Genomic DNA, 23,013 nt, shown 5'->3' on the forward strand with positions numbered 1-23,013 from the left:
CACCACCGGAGGCATGCATACAGAGTCATATTTTGTTCTAGTATCGAGTTGTAATCTTTGAGTTGTAAATAAATAGAAGTGTGATGATCATCATTAAAGAGCATTGTCCTGAAAAAAGAAAAAAAAAGAAATGCAAAATAAAAAAAGCAAAGGCCAAATAAAAAAATAAAAAAAGGAAAGGCCAAAAAAAGAATGGCCAAATAAAAATAAAATAAGAAGGGACAATGCTACTATCCTTTTTCCACACTTGTGTTTCAAAGAAGCACCATGATCGTAATGATAGAGAGTCTCTTGTTTTCTCACTTTCATATACTAGTGGGAATTTTTCATTATAGAACTTGGCTTGTATATTCCAACAATGGGCTTCCTCAAATGCCCTAGGTCTTCGTGAGAAAGCAAGTTGGATGCACACCCACTTAGTTTCTTTTGTTGAGCTTTCATACATTTATAGCTCTAGTGCATCCGTTGCATAGCAATCCCTACTCCTCGCATTGACATCAATTGATGGGCATCTCCATAGACTGTTGATTAGCCGCGTCAATGTGAGACTTTCTCCTTTTTTGTCTTCTCCACACAACCCCCATCATTATATTCTATTCCACCCATAGTGCTATGTCCATGGCTCACGCTCATGTATTGCGTGAAAGTTGAAAAAAGTTTGAGATTACTAAAGTATGAAACAATTGCTTGGCTTGTCATCGGGGTTGTGCATGATGAGAGCATTTTTGTGTGATGAAAATGAAGCATAGCCAAACTATATGATTTTGTAGGGACATGCTTTCTTTGGCCAAGACATAATTGCTTAGTTAGTATTCTTGATGTATTATTATTTTTATATCAATATTAAACATTTGTCTTGAATCTTATGGATCTGAATATTCTTGCCACAATGAAGAAAATTACATTGATAAATATGTTAGGTAGCATTGCACATCAAAAATTCTGTTTTTATCATTTACCTACTCAAGGACGAGCAGGAATTAAGCTTGTGGATGCTTGATACGTCTCCAACGTATCTATAATTTTTGATTGTTCCATGCTATTATATTATCCTTCTAGGACGTTTTATATGCATTTATATGCTATTTTATATGATTTTTGGGACTAACCTATGAACCTAGAGCCCAGTGCCAGTTTCTGTTTTTCCTTGTTTTTGAGTTTACAGAAAAGGAACACCAAACGGAGTCCAATTGACGTGCCAATTTTTGATGATTTTTATGGACCAAAAGAAGCTCCGGGAGGAAAATAGTTGGGCCAGAAGAGTCCTGAGCTGTCCACGAGATAGGAGGGCGAGCCCAGGGGGTAGGGCGCGCCCTCCACCCTCGTGGACGACTCGGGCACCTCCCTGACTTGTTCCCGACGCCAAAAATTCCTATAAATACTGAAACCTCCAGAAAATAACCTAGATCAGGAGTTCCGCCGCCAGAAGCCTCCGTACCCACCAAAAACCAATCTAGACCCATTCCGGCACACTACCGGAGGGGGGAATCCCTCTCCGGTGGCCATCTTCATCATCCTGGCGCTCTCCATGATGAGGGGGGAGTAGTTCACCCTCGGGGCTCAGGCTATGTACCAGTAGCCATGTGTTTGATCTCTATCTCTCTCGTGTTCTTGATTCGGCACGATCTTGATGTATCGCGAGCTTTGCTATTATAGTTGGATCTTATGATGGTTCTCCCCCTCTACTCTGTTGTGATGAATTGAGTTTTCCCTTTGAAGTTATCTTATTGGATTGAGTCTTTAAGTATTTGAGAACACTTGATGTATGTCTTGCGTGTGCTTATCTGTGGTGACAATGGGATATCACGTGATCCACTTGATGTATGTTTTGGTGATCAACTTGCGACTTCCGTGACCTCGTGAACTTATGCATAGGGGTTGGCACACGTTTTCGTCTTGACTCTCCGGTAGAAACTTTGGGGCACTCTTTGAAGTTCTTTGTGTTGGTTGAATAGATGAATCTGAGATTGTGTGATGCATATGATATAATCATACACTACTAGGGAAAACCTTATACACAGAATCTTAGCAGCAGCGCTACATAAAAACAGGCGCTGCTGCTAAGTAGTAGCAGTGCGGCTACGGAAAGCTCGCTACTGGTGCAAACTTAGCAGTAGCGCGTGACGCTTAGACCGCGCTGCTACAAAATCCACCGACAGTACACAACAACATAAGTTTACCAGTAGTGTGGCGCCAGGGAGTGCGCTGCTGCTAATGCCATAGTAGCAGCGCGCTTTTTTGTCACCTCGCTGCTGCTAATTTTGAAAATGTGCACAGGGTTGGCCCGTTTAGCAGTAGCGCGTGAGAGGAAAGCGCGCTGTTGCTACGCTCTTAGCAGCAGCGCGCTTTCTCTCCCGCGCTACTGCTAAGACGCAGGACCCACCACCTTTTCCACCTCCCCCTCCCCATCTACTCTCCTCCCTTTCCCCTACCTCCCACATCTTCCCTCTCTCACTCTTCTTCTTACTCAATACTTCTCCCCCCATTACTCTCCCTCTTCTACCTACCTTTCTCTCTCTTCATTACCCCTAGCTATAACTACACCACCTCCATTAATTCATCTCCTTTCTCTTTTTCCTCCCCCCTCCACTAGTTGAAGTTGTCTTCTCCCAAATTAGCTAGCTAGGTAGATGTAGCATTTAGTTAAGTGACCTATTTGCCCCCTAACTAGACCTTTCTTTGTCAAGAAGAGCTTTGTGCACTTTTGACCTCCCTACATCATCATCTCCATCGTGTGCTCGATCTCGAGATAGAGGTGTGATTAATATTTCATGCTTTTGCAAAATGGAAATATGTTTATGCATGTGTGTGTGATATTTTTATGGAAATTGTGTGTGTGGCATGAGTTGACGCCAAATTGTGCATTTGAGTTGCCTATGTTTTGCCGAAATGTCGATTTATTTCCGTTTCGGCGAATTCCGGGCAAACTCTAGATCTATATATGTCCTACTTTTAAGGAAGGTCATGCCGAATTTTTGTATGACTTTGATGAATGCATGCATTTTTATAATCAATTTGTTTATTATTACCGTGCAGAGTTCACGATGGTCAGTGGAACAATGGTGGACAGGTGGTTGCGGTCGGCGGTGCAGGACATGAAGGAAAATAACCTGACAGAGGTTTTATGTCCGTGTCGAAAATGCAAAGGAATAGTTTGGCTTGACCCCCATGTCGATGGTCGTGTCGAAGCGCACCTGCTCATGACTGGTTTCATGGATGGCTATACTCGGTGGATAACTGAAGATGAGGATGATGATGTTGAGGATGCCGACGGGGCAGGCAATAATGACACGAGGCAAGATGAAGAGATGATCGATAATGGCGGTGGGGAAGAGGCCGGACATGGCGGCGGAGAGAACGACATGGACTCCACGCAACAGAGTTCATCGGTACTAAGTTCAATCGTGCGGGACCCTCATGTTCAAGCATTGCTTCGCAAGGCGACGAGTACTTAGAGAGCTGCTTCTAGAGAGGAGGCTAAGCTAGAGCAACTGGTGGTAGACTCGAACACTCCATTGTATGATGGTTGCAATCCTGAGGTGACCCGCTTGAGTTTCACGCTCCAAGTGCTGAAGACGAAGGCTAAAAACAAATGGACCGACACTAGCCTCGATGAGCATCTCAAGTACCTAAAGGATGTTCTTCCCGAGGGTAATCTATGTCCTAGTAGTGTTGATGAGGCCAAGAAGATCGTGTGCCCTCTTGATCTGCCACACGTTAGATACCATGCATGCATCAACGATTGCATAATTTATCGGAAGGAGCACGCGGAAAAAACAAGTTGTCCGGTGTGCAATGCTTCTCGATACAAGAAGGCCGGGAAGAAATGTCCCCAGAAAGTGGTATGGTACTTACCGATCACTCCCCGTCTCCAGAGGTATTTTGTAGATCCCAAGGAAGCAAAGCTAATGCGCTGGCCCGCGGAGAGGAAGAAGCCCGACGATGGAGATGGTCCGAAGCTGAGACACGTCAAGGATGGAAGCCAGTGGAGAGCGTTGAACAGCTTCTATCAGTATTTTGAATGTGATGCAAGGAACATCGTGCTCGGCGCGTGTACCGATGGCATGAATCTGTTTGCAACCAGAGCACCAACCATAGCACATGGCCCTTGTTTGTATGGATGTACAACCTCCCCCCCTGGTTGTGCATGAAATCGAAGTACATTCACATGAGCATGCTTATTCAAGGGCCGAAACAACCAGGAAATAATATTAATTTGTATCTGGGGCTACTTCAGGAGGAGTTAGACACGTTATGGAAAACACCGGCCAAGACATGGGATGCCAGCAAAGGCGAGTATTTCAACATGAGAGCCGCGCTGATCACGACAGTGCACGACTATCTTGGTTACGGATATGTGGCAGGCCAGGTGTGCCATGGATATTGCGGATGCACGCGGTGCGTGGATGATACGACGTCTCAGCAGCTAACGTCAAGGAAAGATGGCGGGTCTAGGAAAATCGTGTACATGGGGCATCGAAGATGGCTCGAACAGGACGACCCGTGGAGAAACCGTGGAGATCTATTCAATGGTCACGCTGAGCATCGAGGACCTCCACGTAAGCGGAGCGGTGCCGAAATCGATGAGCTGTTGAAAAACTGGAAGGAGTGCCCCGCGCCGGGAAAGACAATGAGAAAGGCGCCGGAGCCGCTGCTGAAGGTATGGAAGATGAGGTCTGTGTTCTGGGACTTGGAGTACTGGCACAAACTCGATACACCTCATTGCCTTGATCAAATGCATATCTGTAAGAATGTCCTTGAGAGCTTGCTCGCAACACTGATGAACATGCCGGATAAGACCAAGGATGGGCCAAAGGCAAGAAAATACTTGCAAGATTGGAAATCAGGGAAGATCTGCACATGCCGCCACGTAAAATGTCAGACGAGACAGAGACAGAGATAGAGGCACGGGAGAAGAAGGGCAAGAAAATAAAGAATGAGGATTATTGCCCCCCTTCTTGCTTCACCTTAAGTCAGGCTGAGATCAATCAATTCTTTAAGTGCCTTACCGGAGTCAAAGTTAGTTCCGGTTACTGTGGCAAGATAAGTAGATATCTAGACACGGACAAGAAAAGGTTCAGCGGGATGAAGTCTCATGACTGTCATGTGATGATGACGCAGATATTACCTGTTGCCCTTAGAGGGATAATGGACAAGCACGTCCGTGACACGCTTATTGGTCTCTGCAACTTTTTTGACGTCATCTCTCGAAAGTCGATCAGTGTGAAGAAGCTCCGAAGGCTACAGGAAGAGATCGTTGTGATACTGAATGAGCTTGAGATGTACTTCCCGCCCGCGTTCTTTGACGTGATGGTGCATCTGTGTGTCCATATTGTGGATGACATAATAGACCTGGGGCCGTCATTCCTGCACAACATGATGCCGTTTGAGAGGATGAGTGGGATCATCAAAGGATTCGTTCGTAACATGTCCCGTCCGGATGGAAGCATCGTCCGGGGCTATTTGACACAAGAGTGCATCTCTTTCTGTGAGAATTTTCTATATGGCGCAGACCAGCCGCCTGGTGTTAGTGTTGGTTTGCCCGTTAACAAGCACGATGGGAGGCTCGAAGGAGAAGGTCACTGCAACGGTCGCAGGGAACTGCACGTGGCATACTCAGATCGACGCAACGACTTTGACAGAGCAAACTTGGTAGTGCTACAACACCTAGACGAGGTAGATCCTTTCGTGGCACTGCACAAAGAAATTATCGCAAAGAAGTATCGTGACCGGGGGGTATGCAGGACGGACGCCGAAGTTACTAGAGAGCACAACTCCACTTTCCTGCATTGGTTCAAAGAGCATATTATTGCTAATCCCCCAGAGGAGGGCTCTAAGGACGGATTGCTCATATACGCCTTAGCACATGGCCCCTCGCCCAACCTCGTAACCTATCAGGCATATGATATCAACGGATACACGTTCTACACGGAGGCCAAAGATATGGATAGTGATGAATATCAAAACTCAGGGGTGACGATGGAATGCATGTCCAGCAGCGGCAACGACGCAACTGAACGATTTTATGGAAGGGTCGAGGAGATCTGGGAGCTTGACTACTCTGGACTGCACAACACGATGATGTTCTGTGTCAGATGGGCTAAGAATGTCAAAAGAGAAAGCCGGATTTTCACTACCATGACTATACCCGACGCCAAGAGCGCTACCGTGAACGCTATCGCAAAAAACGAGCCATGGGTACACGCTAAGCACGTGACACAATGCTTCTTCATAACCGACCCATGCAATCCCAGTCGTGTTGTCGTGAGGAAAGGCAAAAGAAACATCATTGGAATGGATGGAGTCGCCAACGAGGAAGACTATGATCAGTACGGCAACCCAATGAGGGAAGATGACGATGATGATGAAGTATACGTCAAAAGAAGAATCAATACTACATTACCAAAGAAAAATCGTACTCCATGGAAAAGGCAAAGTCACAATGAGGGGCTCAATTATTCTTCGATGAACAAGAAGGGAAAGAAGCTGACTCAAAAACAAAAACGTCAGCGCTGAGGAATCAGTCAAATGATGTAATATATATATATATGTTCCTATTTTGTATACACACTTAATTAGCCATTATTATGCATGGGTCCAATGATGTAATATATATATGTTCCTATTTTGTATACACACTTAGCCATTATTATGCAAGGGTCCAATGATGTAATATATATGTTCCTATTATGCTGAGGAAAAGAAAAAAGGGAAACTGGTTATAGCAGTAGCGCTTTAGTGAAAAAGAGCTACAGCTAGTCAAGGTAGCAGTAGCGGTTCCTGCAGAAAATCGCTATAGCTAGTCAAGGTAGCAGTAGCGGTTTCTGCAGAAAACCGCTACAGCTAGTCAAGGAAGTAGGAGCGCGTTTCGTGTAAACGCGCTACTGCTACGTCCACTTAAGCCAAAATTCTCCCTCTCCCTGCTTCATCCCGCCTCTTTTCCCCCAAATCCCCACTCTCTCTTCCCGGGCCCGTCGCACCGCCGCGCCCGCCCCCGACCTCGGTGCGCTCGCCCCCGACCCCGGCACGCTCGCCCCCGACCCTGCCGCCCTCGACCCCGCCGCGCCCGACCCCGGCGCGCTCGCCCCCGGCGCCGGCGCTCGCTCCCGACCCGTCGGCCCTCGCCTCCCTCCTCTGCTTCCTCCCCTCCCAACCTCGGTCGTCGTCGGGCCTGCCTCCTCGCCCTGCACCCTCTATAAACCACCCCTCTCTCTCTCTCTGCTAGCTAGGGTTAATTTACTTAGGTTTTAGTTATGTTAATTAGGTTATCTATTTAGTTATGAATTTAGATAGTTTCAAAATTTGCTGAATTTATGTGCAAATTTGAACTGGACATGTGATATGTGGATATGTCATGTTTTGGACATGTCATGTTTTGGTAAATGATCCGAGTTGCCTATGTTACGCTGGAATGTTGATTCATTTCCATTCCGGTGAATTTCAGGCGCTCGATATGTCCATTTTTTAGCAAAGGTCATGCCGAAATTTCCCGTGAATAAAGGCATGATTTGTGCTACATAGTTGGCATATCGAGTGCTGGCACATAGATTTCTTTTTTATCTCATTTCTCATTTATTCATACTTTTAGAAATAAATGAGGACACTTAATCATAGGAAACATGTCGAACAACGAAGAAACTGGGCCTTCTGACCAAGATGCAGACGAGATGGATTATGAGGGTGAACAAGACTACCTCGACTTTTTGACTGCTAAGCAAGGTTTGTAGGTCCGCCTCGATGATGGTACTGACGCCGACACCGACACCGACGGCGCCGGCACCGATGGCGACGCCGAGACCGGTGGGGAAGGTACCGCCGGGGAAGATACCGGCGCCGATGCCTGTACCGAAAAGAGGCATAAGAAGCAGAGGATACGAAAACCTAACAAACTAGGGATTGGACGACTTGTGATCACAAAGATGGCACCTGGCAATTTTGAGCCGTTAGAGCCGGAAGAACCTCGCAGGTGCTATGGGAACCAAGTAGGATGCATCCTACGGGAATGCGCGAGCATCAATGACGATGACATAAGGAGTAAAGAACATTTGACGCAGTTGCTCCTAACGAAGTTGCATAAGAGATTAAAGTTCCCCGATCGGGATGATAACTTAGAACAACTATGGGATGATCCGAAGATGAAAAAGATTAACAATCACGCCATGGGCATGTTCAACAATGATTTGGCCTCCTGGAAATCGAGGGTGAAACGAGCTATTGAGGCTGAGGAACCCCTGTCCAAGATTCTGGAGGAAAATCCGACACTTACGGAAGAGGAGTTCGAGAAGTTCAAGGACACTTTCGCTACCGAGGACGCCAAGGCTAAGGCTGCGAAATTCAAGAGCCTTCAGCAAAGGAACATGGGGAAGCATCGCCTCGGAAGCCGTGGCTACCTCGGTAAAAGGCCCATATGGGATAAGGAGGACGCGGAACGTGAAGCCGGGGGTCTCCCAGACCCCTTCGCGAAGTTCACCAACCCCTTGGAGCATGACTTCATCAGGGCCCGCTACAAGTGGGACAAGGAGAAAAAGGTTTTTTACACGGACAAGATCACGAGGAAATTGATTAGACTACTAGAGAAGCAACACCAGCTTGCAGCCGAAAACCCTACTTCTCCGATGAGGCCCAAGTGGGACACCCCTCTCAACCGGGCCTTGAACGAACTTAAGGGACTCCCTTTGGGCCAGCGGCCGCAATATGGTCGTGTGCACAACGCTGGAGATGGCGCCACGTGGAAGGTGTTTTACAACAAGGGCCCGGAGGCCAAGAAGCAGAAAAAGAAGTTTAGTCAGGCGGACATTGACGCGAAGGTGAAGCTTGCGGTCAAGAAAAAAGCAGCTGAGGATGCGAAAAAAGCAGCCGAGGACAAATATGAGTTGCTACAGCAGGTAGTCAATGCAGCTGTAACTGCCTGCAGAAATGATTTTGCTACTAACTTGGTTCCAGTTATCATCAACTGGATGAAGGAAAATCCAGACAAGACGGTACATGATTTCCCGTTGCCTAGTTTCGTCGGGAGCAACTCCATGAACAACAACACCATCGCACCATCACTTGCTCACGCAACTGGGCCTCCTCTCGCAGCCGCTCCCGCTCATAGCAGCCCGTCCTCAGTCTCTGGCACGCTTGGTGGGCCTTCGTCTTTGGTTGAGCTCGACGCCGTCACGGTAATTACATGTCGCACCAACATATATATATATATAATATTCCAGTTTTGTTGCCTTTCGGATGTTTTACGCCACAGACATATGTGTTTGTAGGCGAAAGAAACCCCGTGCACCATATTCTACTTGATCAAAGGCCATAAGGTGGACGTGGGAAAGGGGATGATAATGGACCCCTTGCAACCCACGTTCCACAACCAGCCGATCCCTGCTGGGCACTTCAGGGTTAGCTTGTCTAGTGTGAAATCGGGGCACGAGGATTTGCCTCCTCCAGTATAGCATGTGGGAGCGGACGACGAGACCCCGCCGCGGATTGGAAGCTGCAAGGGTTGGGTGCTGCTATGGCCGAAGAATCTTGTTCGTCTGGAGCCGGCCGAGAGCACACCAATAACCACACATCAACAAGCATGTGCGGAGACCACCACCCCGCCTATGCAATTACCAGCTCCTATAGTGCCGGGTGAGAGCGGCGGACGACATGATGAAGGGGGTGCAATAGTGCTGGTTGATGTAATTTGTCCTGTAGAACAGAGAATGGATGATGAGACGGAGGTCGACCCTATGGATTTCCTCAATACAAACGCGTATGACTATGACATAGAATTGATGAGTCAACCATATGACGAATCGGGCTATCAGCTTGCTAATGAGGATATGGATGATATGCCCGGGCAGGAAGGTCGTAGCAGGGATTGCAAAAAGTCTCTCTCCATGAAATCCTCACAGGACACGCCTGAAGATGCCGCCTCAACACAGGCTCAACTATCCCAGCGCGAGGGTCGTATAGTACTTAGCCCGGGAACACTGGGGCAGGGGTTAAGGAAGGGTCTAGAAGGTGTGCCCAAGAAAAAGGAGAGAAAGAGATCGGGGAAGATAGCTGCCTCCAAACAAGCCAGAGCACATAGCAGCCAAACGATGCATTCTGAAGAGCGTGTACCCGTGAAAGGTGTGGCCATGTTCCATCTCACGGGCGAGCCGATGCTACCGCCGAAACCACTGGAGGCACTATCAGGGGATCTCAGGAGACTGCACGACCATGTGCTGTCGACTGAGAAAAGCCTACTAGCCTCAAAGGATCCAGGATATCCGACATACGCGGCTCGTGTGCCTGAGGGGAAGTGCTACGTCGACACACGGCCCGCGGAGGTGTTCTTCCTGCGGTTTGACCATATCTTTGAGATGTTTCTGACAAGGCGGCTCGATTTTACAATCGTCCGCCTTTTTGCGCTACATATGAGCTCTGTCATGAACAGTGAAGAAGTCTCGCAAATCTGTGTGGCGGATCCGTACTACATGCATGAGTCTTTCTTGAGTCTCGGCGACTTTGAGAGTGAAACTGCTAGCGACTACCTCCAAAACTTCATGGTACAGAATAAGGACCGGGAAATTGTCCTCGTGCCTTATCATCCAAAGTAAGTCAGTTTCGAACAACCCTTTCATACATTTGAATCATTCCTTCTCTCTCTATGGGGAATAATTTGAGGTGTCTTTTCCCCGCAGCAACGGGCGCGCCGTCCTTATCGTTCTTTATCCGCAAGTCTCCCATGCCGTGTAATTTGACCCTTCCAGAGACTACGAGAAAAAAGACTACACCCACATAATGAATATTCTAGATGATGCTCTCCAAGGCTTCAGCTTTAGAGGTGGCCACATGCAGATCAGGAAACAAAGGAACAAGAAGATGGGTTTCGCGCATAAAACTAACTTCTCCTGCATCCAAGTCCCAAAACTAAGCAAGAAGGATGGATTGTACATCCTCCATCTCATGAATCAGTTCAACACGGATCACCAAAAGCTTCGCATGAGAAGTAGAAATGATGATCATATCCACAAGTGGCTAGAATCTCATGGAGAAGCGGATTATGAACTTAGAGATGACTTCTTTTGCATCCAAAGCGACATTGCGACGATCATCATGAAAGAAGTCGTCGATGAGAAGGGGATGTTCCACCATGGCCCTATATCGCGAGCTAACGTCCGAACTCGCATAGGCATGCAACGTCTAGACCTCACCCGTTCAAGAAGCTAGGGTCCATCCTCGATGATATGGAAGGATGGAACTTCTAGTGATTTATGATGCCGATGATGATGATATGTGTCGGTTGAACTTGTATACTATTTGTAGTGATGCAACTTTGTGATGTCCACGATCCCTGCCGAACTTGCGTAACGCTACTTTGTTAGTTTGCGTACGACGACCTGCGTACCTCTAGTTAATTAATTTGCATACTATATGTTGCATCTAGTTGCTAACCCTTTCTTTTTCGGTGTTCTCTAGTATATTTTGTTGCATATATATGATTGTACATCCTCTTCATGAACATGCATCTCTAACAGGTACCTAGTTTCTTGATGGCGAGATGGAACTACTATGTCGTGTACAAAGGGAAGGTTCCGGGGGTGTACAACGAGTGGCATGAGTGTCAGGCGCAAGTGAATGGGTTCTCGGACGCCAGCCATAAAGGCTTCAAAAGAAGACAAGAAGGAGAAGCTAGTTACTTGAGGTTCAGGCTAGCGCGAGAGAGGACTCGTAACCGCCATCTCATGTACTGCATAGTTCCGCTCTCACTCATAGTGATAGCTCTTCTCGCGTATACCTTTGTTTAGATGGATGATGTTGTAGTTGCAAGTATTCGAGACTTGCATGTATCGCTATTTTCGAGATGATGACAAGATACCACTTTGTGTTGGATGATGATTATGACGAGACTATTTGTATGTATATGCTATGATTACATTTGTGGTCTCGCAGGCATTTCTATGTGTATCATGATGACATTTGTATGTGCTAAAGATTCTTCTATAAAGCCTGTTCAAATACAAAACAAATATGCCGAAAAAAATAAAAAACTACTAAAATTAGCAGTAGCGAGAGGAGAAAAGTTAGCAGCAGCGCGGTTGTAGCAGTAGCGCGCACAGGGGAAGCGTGCTATAGCTATTAGCAGCAGCGAGGTTCCTTTAAGCGCGCTGCTGCAACACTTGTGTAGCAGTAGCGCGGGTGGACCAGCGCTACCGCTATACGTTAGCTGTAGCGCCTTATTGGTAGCGCGGGTACCCGCGCTGCTGATAGGCCTAAAACCCGCGTTGCTGCTAGCCTTTTCCCTAGTAGTGATACCCACGGATACTTGAGGTGACATTGGAGTATCTAGGTGACATTAGGGTTTTGCTTGATTTGTGTCTTAAGGTGTTATTCTAGTACGAACTCTATGATAGATTGAACGGAAAGAATAGCTTCGTGTTATTTTGCTACGAACTCTTGAATAGATTGATCAAAAAGGATAACTTTGAGGTGGTTTCATACCGTACAATAATCTCTTCATTTGTTCTCCGCTATTAGTGACTTTGGAGTGACTCTTTGTTGCATGTTGAGGGATAGTTATATGATCCAATTATGTTATTATTGTTGAGAGAACTTGCACTAGTGAGAGTATGAACCCTAGGCCTTGTTTCAACGCATTGCAATACCATTTTCGCTCACTTTTATCATTAGTTACCTTGCTGTTTTTATATTTTTTCAGATTACAAAAACCTATTTCTACCATCGATATTGCACTTGTATCACCATCTCTTCGTCGAACTAGTGCACCTATACAATTTACCATTGTATTGGGTGTGTTGGGGACACAAGAGACTCTTTGTTATTTGGTTGCAGGGTTGATTGAGAGAGAACATCTTCATCCTACGCCTCCCACGGATTGATAAACCTTAGGTTATCCACTTGAGGGAAATTTGCTACCGTCCTACAAACCTCTGCACTTGGAGGCCCAACAACGTCTACAAGAAGAAGGTTGTGTAGTAGACATCAATAACCATAGAAAATTACCATGTTGTTTAAATAGACTCACAAAATAATATAAGTGAAGCATGAGATTTCAAAATTTTCTATAAAATAAAACCACCACCGTGCTCTAAAAATATATAAGTGAAGCACTAGAGCAAAATTGCCTAGCTCAAAAGATATAAGTGAAGCACTTAGAGTAGTGTAATAAATCACGATTCATGTGTGTCCCTCTCAAAGTGTGTGTACAACAAGGATGATTGTGGAAAACTGAAAAGCAAAGACTCAAATCATACAAGACTCTCCATGCAAAACACATATCATGTGGTGAATAAAAATATAGCCTGAAGTAAAGTTACCGATAGACGAAGACGAAAGAGGGGATGCCTTTTGGGGCATGCCCAAGCTTAGGCTCTTGGTTGTCCTTTAATATTACCTTGGGGTGCCTTGGGCATCCCCAAGCATAGGCTCTTGCCACTCCTTATTCCATAGTCCATCAAATCTTTACCAAAACTTGAAACGTCACAACACAACTCAACAGAAAATCTCATGAGGTCCGTTAGTATAAGAAAATAACTCACCACTTATGGTACCTGATGTGAACTCAATCTTTATTTATATTGGTGTAATATCTACTATATTCCAACTTCTCCATGGTTCATACCCCCGATACTACTCATAGATTCATCAAAATAAGCAAACAACAAAAAGAAAACTGAATCTGTCAAAAACAGAACTGTCTCTAGCAATCTGTAACTCCAAAAATTCTGAAAAATTAGTACAAAAGGGGAAATTTTCATTTTAATATTCTCAAAAAATAACTAGTATTTTATCATGGTTCTACTATAAATGAGAATTATTTTACTCAACATAAAAGTTTCTGTTTTTCTGCAAGATCTAATCAACTATCACCGTAAGCTATCCCAAAGGTCTTACTTGGCACAAACACTGACTACAAACACAAAAACATATCTAACTAGAAGCTAAATGAATTATTTATGCAAAACAGGACCAAAATGCAAGAACAAAAAAAATTGGGTTGCCTCCCAACAAGCGCTATTGTGTAATGCCCTTAGCTAGGCACGAAACATAGATCTAGGTATTGTCATCTTTGGTATGCAATTCCTCGATTGCATACTTATAATCCTTAGGAGATTCTTTGGTTTTATCAATGATCAAACTCCTAGGCAAGAAATCAAGAAATTCACTCATGGTAATTGGTCCTTAACAATATTGAAAAGATTAGAGTGAACGCTTATTGTTTTGAGATCTTCGTTACCTTACTAGAAGATCCCCCCTTTTTCTTAGGAACATACATAAACTTTGTAGTATTAGTAGGAGAGAAATCTTGAGTCATTTTAACAGATGGAAGGCGGAACCCAAGTTGGTAATAATATCTTCTAGTTTGCCAATTCTAGTAGAATCTTGATCTATCTTTTCATTTACTACGGGTTCCTTTTCCCTAAGATTCGTTAAAGTAACTCCTACCTTAGATCCATATTGAGTAATATGATTATGAGTCTTTTTATCCAAATTTTCAATCAACTCAATGGTAGCAATTTTATTCTCAATGATATCAAGCCTTTGCATCACATGTTCCAAGGTTAAAATAGTTCCATCGATCATAAGAGGTGGTGGGCCTAACAAATCTATCGTAGCATTATAAGAATAAAAAGTATGGCTCCCCAAAAAAATGCCCCCAGTAATGGTATCTAGAACATATCTATTCCAAGGAGTAATGCCCACATAAAAATTACGAAGGACAACAGCAGTAAGTTGCTTTCGAGTAGATCTATTCTGAGCATTGCAAATTCTATGACAAGCATCTTTCAAATTTTCTCCCTCCCTTTGCTTAAAATCAAGGACCTCATTATCGGGATTGCTAACAATGATGGGAGGAATAGCCATGAAAGCAAGGTAACCGATCTAACACCCAAGCAAACAAAACTCAGACGAAAAGACGAACGGAAGAAGAGCTAAGAAAAGGGAAAATCTTTTCGAAAATCATTTTAGAAGTGGGGGAGAGGAAAACGAGAGGCAAATGGAAAATAATGTAATGCAAGAGATGAGATTTTATGCCCGGTACTTGGTAGGCTTGACTTGGCATAGATCTCCTCGGCAATGGTGCTAGAAATCCTTCCTACTACTTCTTGAGCTTCCATTGGTTTTTCCCTTGAAGAGGAAAGGGTGATGCAGCACAATAGAGATAAGTATTTCCCTCAGTTAAGAACCAAGGTATCATTCCAGTAGCAGAAGAGCACACAAATCACCGATACCTGCACAAACAATCAAACACTTGCACCCAACGCGATAAAGGGGTTGTCAATCCCTTCATGGTCACTTGCAAAGGTGAGATCTGATAGAGATAGATAAATAAATCTAAACAAAAGATAAAATATTTTGGTTTATTGATGGAAAATAAAAGATTGCAAAACAGTAGATCGGAAACTAATATGATGGAAAATGGACCCGGGGGCCATAGGTTTCACTAGAGGCTTCTCTCATAAGGCAAATAATACAGTGGGTGAAAAAATTACTGTCGAGCAATTGATAGAAAAGCGCAAAGTTATGACGATATCCAAGGCAATGATTATGTAATATAGGCATCACGTCTGTGTCAGGTAGACCAACTCCTGCCTGCATCTACTACTATTACTCCACACATCAACTGGCTTCTGCCTGCATCTAGAGTATTAAGTTCATGAAGAACAAAGTAACGCTTTAAGTAAGATGACATGATGTAGAGGAATAAACTCAAGAAATATGGTGTAAACTCCATCTTTTTATCCTCGATGGCAAAAGTACAATACATTCCTAGATACCCCTACTTTGTCACTAGGTGAGGACACCGCAAGATTGAACCCAAAGCTAAGAACTTCTCCCATTGCAAGAAAAACCAATACCGATAGTTCGAAGAGAATTACAAAGATATCAAATCATGCATATAAGAATTCAGAGAAGATTCAAATAATATTCATAGATAATATGATCATAAACCCACAATTCATCGGATCTCGACAAACACACCGCAAAAGAAGATTACATCGGATAGATCTCCAAGAACATCGAGGATAACATGGTATTGAGAATCAAAGAGAGAGAAGAAGCCATCTAGCTACTAGCTATGGACCCATAGGTTTGAGGTAAACTACTCATGCTTCATCGGAAGGGCAATTGAGTTGATGTAGATGCCCTTCATGATCGAATCCCCCTCCGACAGGATGCCGGAAAAGTCCCCTAGATGGGATCTCACGGGAACAGAAGGTTGCCGTGGTGGAATAGTGTTTTTGTGGATACTTCTGGAGGTTTAGGAATATACGTGAATATATAGGAGGAAGAACTAGGTCAGGGGGTGACCGAGGGGCCCACAAGGTCGAGGGCGCCCCCTAGGGCACGCCCTCCATCCTTGTCGCCGCCTCATGGCTCTTCTGACTTGAACTCCATGTTTCCCGTGTGCCTTTTGGTCCAGGAAAAATCATCGCGAAAGTTTTATTCCGTTTGGACTCCATTTGATATTCCTTTTCTACAAAGCTAAAAAACAAGGAAAAAACAGAAAATGGCACTGGGCTCTAGGTTAATAGGTTAGTCCCAAAAAATAATATAAAATAGCATATTAATGCATATAAAACATCCAAAACAGATAATGTAATAGCATGGAACAATAAAAACCTATAGATATGTTATAGACGTATCACCGTACGACACACGCGACCACCACGACACGACCCAGGTCTGCCTGGTGCACCTACATTTGAGAATGCAAACGAATCTATATGTATTACCATGCCCGTGTTTTCCTTGCAAATAATTATTTATTCGAAATGAGATACTATAAATTAATTAATGAGGAGTAATTTGAATTAGAGTGTGTGTCACGTAGTGATCTCCAATTCTAACATGGATTTCGCATTTCACAGTATCCATGCTACTTTTTAATACAAATTCATATGTATAAGATGAACACCATGGTAGTGAGAAAACATTGCATGTTTTCAAACATATGACCTACAAAATAGCACATAAATTGAGTTAATGTCAACTTTTCCAAGCCTAGTATGGCATGAATTTGAAATAATTACGGAAGCCATATGCATGGTCCTCAATTCAAAGCTTACAATGTACACGAAACTGAAACATAGATATTAAGTCACGTACTATCTACATTCAAATGTTGTTTTTAGCCCCACCCCCTCGTCACACACGCTACATACTTCCTGTATCGACCAATCTTCCTCTCCTAACCACCTTAGGAAGCTATCGGTTTCCGACACACATTCATTCTTTCCCTCCATGTTTCAATATCTAACTCTCTCAACTACACAACCCCTTTTCCACTCCGTTACCAAATGTTTCTCTCGCACACACCCGCCAATGCACTCCATGCCGAGATCTCTCTCCCCCTCCCTCCCACCGTCTCTCGCTAGATACATGCATTGCCTATCTAGACCCCCTCTCATGTGCATGCACACACATTGTCTATCTAGGTCACTCTTCTCACTCTTTCTTCCGCACGACGTTCCACACTCGCTCAATCTCGTACTCTTTATCTAAGTCTCAATTAACCTTGCTTTCTCTCCCACACAAATGATATATCACTCTGTTCGAGCCTCGATCGACACACTCTATACTCTCTCACGCAGATTGTCTATCTAGGTCAATCCATCCAAGCCGCCCCACTCTTTCGACCTCATGGCGGGTCACGCTCGCTCAATCTCTCTCTCTCTCTCTCTCTCTCTTTATGTATGTCTTGATTGACCTCCCTCTTTCTCAAACACAAACGATATATCTCCATGTTTGAGCCCAATTCGACATATTTATATTGTATACTCTCTCACGCACATTGTCTATCTAGGTCACTCTCTCCAACCCATCTCACTCTTTCGATCGCATGACGACCCACACTCGCTCAATCTCTCTCCCTTGATCTATGTAATCGATTGACCTTGCTTCCTCCCACACACAAAATATATCTACATGTCTGCTACTAGATCATCTCTCAAGCTCTATCTTACAACCCTCACCCTTCACAAAAGCTCAATCGTACAATACCTGTCCAGAGCATATATATCTTTTCAACGAATGCCGGACCACACTCACTTTGTCTCTCTATCTATCCGTGTCTCAATTGACCTCGCTTTCTCACGCCGTATCTTCCACACATTGAAGCTACCTCTCCATCCCTCGTAGAGCCAGAGCTATTTACATTGCGAGAGGGACTCCAACCTTGGATTAATTTGTGAAGGCATTTATTCCGGTGGTTTTAGATTATATTTTTGTAGCATTCGGCCCACAACTAATCCAAACACCGTTGCAACCCCGACACCTCCCTCAACTGATTTCCATGGCTTGGTCACCGCTCTCTCGGACGTCCTTTCTCACCTTTCAAGTCGCACCATGGTATTTTTTCAAAAAAACTCTATTGTTCTCTTTAATTATTACAAATAAGGTACAAAACTTCACACCGATAGTCCACCTGTGATGGAACAAATTTCGACCCACAAATTAAAGTGCTACAAAATACACACCGCGGGCCCCACCTATCATGGAAATTTTTTTGACCCATATATAAATTATAAATTAAAACTTAAAAAGGACGAGGATCAAACATGCAACCAGTGCCTTTCAAGCCGCACGTCAATAGGAAACATAGTAGCAACGTTGTTTGTACCCCCCCTTTGTTGATATAATGTTTTTATATTACCATAGCCTATTTAATGGATAAGATGTTTTGATATTAATTTTAGTACATTAGTGGGTCCGACTTGTTAGCACGTACTATTTGCCTTCACTTACTGGTGGGTTCCATGTCTTCTCTCTCTCTCTCCTCCCCTTCTACGTTCAGACACACGGGCAAACACGAAGAACGCGTGCGCAATGTTGCCGTTGACCATATCTGGACACGTTCACAAGTTACGGCACCAGTTTCACGTACTAGTAGTATTATACATGTAACAAGTTTGGGAACAAAAGTGACCATGACAGTCAAGTTAGGCCAGTTGTCGGACTATTTATCTAGTACTCCGTAATAATTAAATGCGTGGATAAATAGATGTATCGCCTAGTGCTCGAACAAGGGGACTGGTCGCGCCCTACATGTATTTGGAATTGACATCCCTAAAAAAATATTTAGAATTGACGTGGTATTGAATATGAAATTTTTGTGATGAGAAGGAATACATGTGGCTTGATGAAGTTTTGTATTTAATTTCATACGGTTCTACAGAATGTTCAATCGATCAAACTATAGATTTCATTCAGTTTGTCTCCGACTTTACATTCAAACGACAATCAAACCAAATTAAACGAAAATTATAAATCCCAAACATTTGGATTTTAAGCACGGCAATCCAAACGTTTTTCATGGCAAATTTAGATTACGCGGCGGCGGTGGGGGCGTCTTACGATGGGAAGCGGCTCCTCTACCGTTGAGGGAGTCCTGGATTAGGGGGTCTCCGGACAGCCGGACTATATCCTTTGGCCGGACTATTGGACTATGAGGATACAAGATTGAAGACTTCGTCCCGTGTCTGGATGGGACTCTACTTGGCGTGGAAGGAAAGCTAGGCAGTATGGATATGAATATCTCCTCCTTTGTAACCGACCTTGTGTAACCCTAACCCCCTCCGGTGTCTATATAAACCGGAGGGTTTTAGTCCGTAGAATAACATACAATCATACCATAGGCTAGCTTCTAGGGTTTAGCCTCTCCGATCTCGTGGTAGATCAACTCTTGTAATAGCCATATCATCAAGAATAAATCAAGCAGGACGTACAGTTTTACCTCCATTAAGAGGGCCCGAACCTGGGTAAAACATCGTGTCCCCTGCCTCCTGTTACCATCCGCCTTAGACGCACAGTTCGGGACCCCCTACCCGAGATCTGCCAGTTTTGACACCGACATTGGTGCTTTCATTGAGAGTTCCTCTGTGTCGTCGCCATTAGGCTTGATGGCTCCTTCTACCATCGATAGCGATGCAGTCCAGGGTGAGACTTTTCTCCCCAGACAGATCTTTGTGTTCGGCGGCTTCGCACTGCAGGCCAACTCGCTTGGCCATCTGGAGCAGATCAAAAGCTACGCCCCTGGCCATCAGGTCAGATTTGGAAACTTAAATGACACGGCCGATCTCCGCGGAGACTTGATCTTCGACGGATTTGAGCCCCTGCCTTGTGCGCCATGCGGTCACGATGAGTACGATTTAGCTCTACCTTCGGACCGCATTCAGGAGATCGCACTGGAAGCCGCTCCGAGCCTCAATTCGAAGCCAGTCGCGCCGTCCTTGGACGGGTGGATGGACCCCGCCACGGAGGCCTTACCCTCAACGGTGATTGAGCCGAACATCGACCTTACCCTGCACGAGAGCCGTGTTGTCAGACTGTCGGATCCTTCTCCGGCACGGACTCCGAACCGCCTACGCCCGTTCCTAGCGAATCCGATTGGGCGCCGATCATGGAGTTTACCTCCGTGGATGTTTTTCAGTACTCGCCCTTTGGCGACATAGTGAACTCATTAAGGTCTCTCTCCTTGTCAGGAGGATCCTGGCCGAACTATGTCCGGCAGGATTGGGATGCGGATGACGAAGAAATTCACTGCCCACCCACCACCCACTTAGTAGCCACTGTCGACGACTTAACCGACATGCTCGACTTCAACTCCGAAGACATCGACGGTATGGACGACGATGCGGGAGACTAAGAGGAACCACTGCCCATAGGGCACTGGACAGCCACCTCATCATACGATACATACATGGTGGACACAACCAAAGAAGGCAATGGCGACGAGACAGCGGAGGATGAGCCCTCCAAGAAGCAACCCAAGCGCCAACGTCAGCGGCATCACTCTAAGTCCCGCCAAAGCAAAAGTGGTGATACCGGCACAGGAGATAATAACACTTCGGATAGTGCCGAAGATGGCAATAATCCCCTCCAGCACGATCTAGGACAGGAGGGTGGAGAGGCCAGCTGTCGGTGTCAAAACCGGCGGATCTCGGGTAGGGGGTCCCGAACTGTGCGTCTAGGCCGGATGGTAACAGGAGGCAAGGGACACGAAGTTTTACCCAGGTTCGGGCCCTCTCGATGGAGGTAAAACCCTACGTCCTGCTTGATTAATATTGATGATATGGGTAGTACAAGAGTAGATCTACCATGAGATCGAAGAGGCTAAACCCTAGAAGCTAGCCTATGGTATGATTGTTGATGTGTACATTGTCCTACGGACTAATACCCTCCGGTTTATATAGACACCGGAGAGGGTTAGGGTTACACAAAGTCGGTTACAATGGTAGGAGATCTGCATATCCGTATCGCCAAGCTTGCCTTCCACGCCAAGGAAAGTCCCTTCCGGACACGGGACGGAGTCTTCAATCTTGTATCTTCATAATCCAACAGTCCGACCGAAGGATATAGTCCGGCTGTCTGGACACCCCCTAATCCAGGACTCCCTCAGTAGCCCCCGAACCAGGCTTCAATGACGATGAGTCCGGCGCGCAGATTGTCTTCGGCATTGCAAGGCGGGTTCTCCTCCAAATTCTGTGTACCTGTTGAATAAAGTCTGGTTTCTTGTAGATGTTTGCGCCCCTTGACTTCTACGCCCAATAATGGCCGCTTCCCACGTGTCAAACGAATATGAAAAGTCCGAATGTTTTTACATTCACACCCCTAGCCACGTAAATGAGCTGCCCTATTTAAGGGGACGAGGATTTAGATCCAATCCACACCTTCTCCCCTCCGCGAGTGTTCGTCAGAGCGCATCCGACAAAGGTCCATTCCACCATGGCCAGCCGTCGCAACTCCTCCCCTCGCCCTTCCAGCCCTAAGCCTGGATATTGGGAGAGATGTTCCATCCCGCATAGCGAGCTAGTGACGCTCCAGACAAAGGGATTTCTCCCCCCGGCCTATATGGTCCCGGTTCGAGCCGGTCTTGCCGTCTACAACGGCGGGGAGCAAGCAGAGAATGCCCCTAATCCCACCAAAGGAGAGCGGGTGTGCCTCATCCCTTACTTAATAAGGGGGCTCGGATTTCCAATCCATCCATTTCTCCGTGGGCTACTGGAGTTCTACGGCCTTGAGCTACATAATCTCACGCCTGCCTCAGTATTGCATATCGCGGGCTTTGTAGCCCTCTGCGAGCTGTTCTTGGGTGTTGAAGCTCATTTCAGACTGTGGAAGGAGCTATTCTGCCTCGTGCCCCGTTCCAAGAAGGGGTCAATGTATCAAGTGGGCGGAGCCGAAGTGTGGCGCATCGCCGGGACCGGATATCTGTCCGGGACCCCAAAGAAGGCGTCCGAAGACTGGCCCTCGGAATGGTTTTATATAGAAGACGTCCTGCTGCCGGATCCTATCCGGATCGGCCTCCCTGAATTCAACAGTGCTCCCTTAAAGAAGCTCCTAAGCTGGCGCCCACGGAGCCCTTAGAGGGGAGGTGACGGGGACATCATTTACCTGATGGGCCGAATAAGATTGTTAGCCCATTCCGGACTAACCATGATCGGGGTTATGGCCGAATGCATTATGCGGGGGGTGCAGCCGCTTCAGTATAGAAGCCACCCCATGTGGGACTTCAACGGGGAGGACGACGCCACCCGCTAAGGCTATAAGGGGCCGGATTCAGCTGCCGCTCTACTAAAGATCTTGTCCACTTTGTATAAGGGAGAAGAGGAGGAATTTCTCCGCGTCAACCCTCAGGGTGGATTCTCCATGCACAATCCCCCAAGCTGGGTAAGCGGCCGTATTTACTTGTCCATCCGTTTTGTATTCCCATTGTTAAATATTCAGTCTGACGACTTCAACGCAGGAACTGCGCCGGGCTGTTAAGGAAATAAGCAGCTCTCCTCCACAACCCGAGGACCCAGGACGGTCCCTCGACCCGGCCTCTCAAGAGGATCCGGACATATCTGTGGAGCTGATTGATGGAGTGTTCCATCAATTGAGCAAGGGCAACGCCTTGGTGGCCATTACGGCCGATTACCCAGGGCTAATCCTGACCCCCCAGGTACCTGAGATCGAAGTCCCAGTACCCCGAATAGGTGTCCGCCCACTCGTGTTCAGTTTCCTGATTGCAACCGAACTTTGCAG

Source organism: Triticum urartu, chromosome 3A (genome assembly GCF_056163025.1).
Source record: "Triticum urartu cultivar PI428250 chromosome 3A, HENAU_Tu73, whole genome shotgun sequence".
Classification (NCBI taxonomy): Eukaryota; Viridiplantae; Streptophyta; class Magnoliopsida; order Poales; family Poaceae; genus Triticum; species Triticum urartu.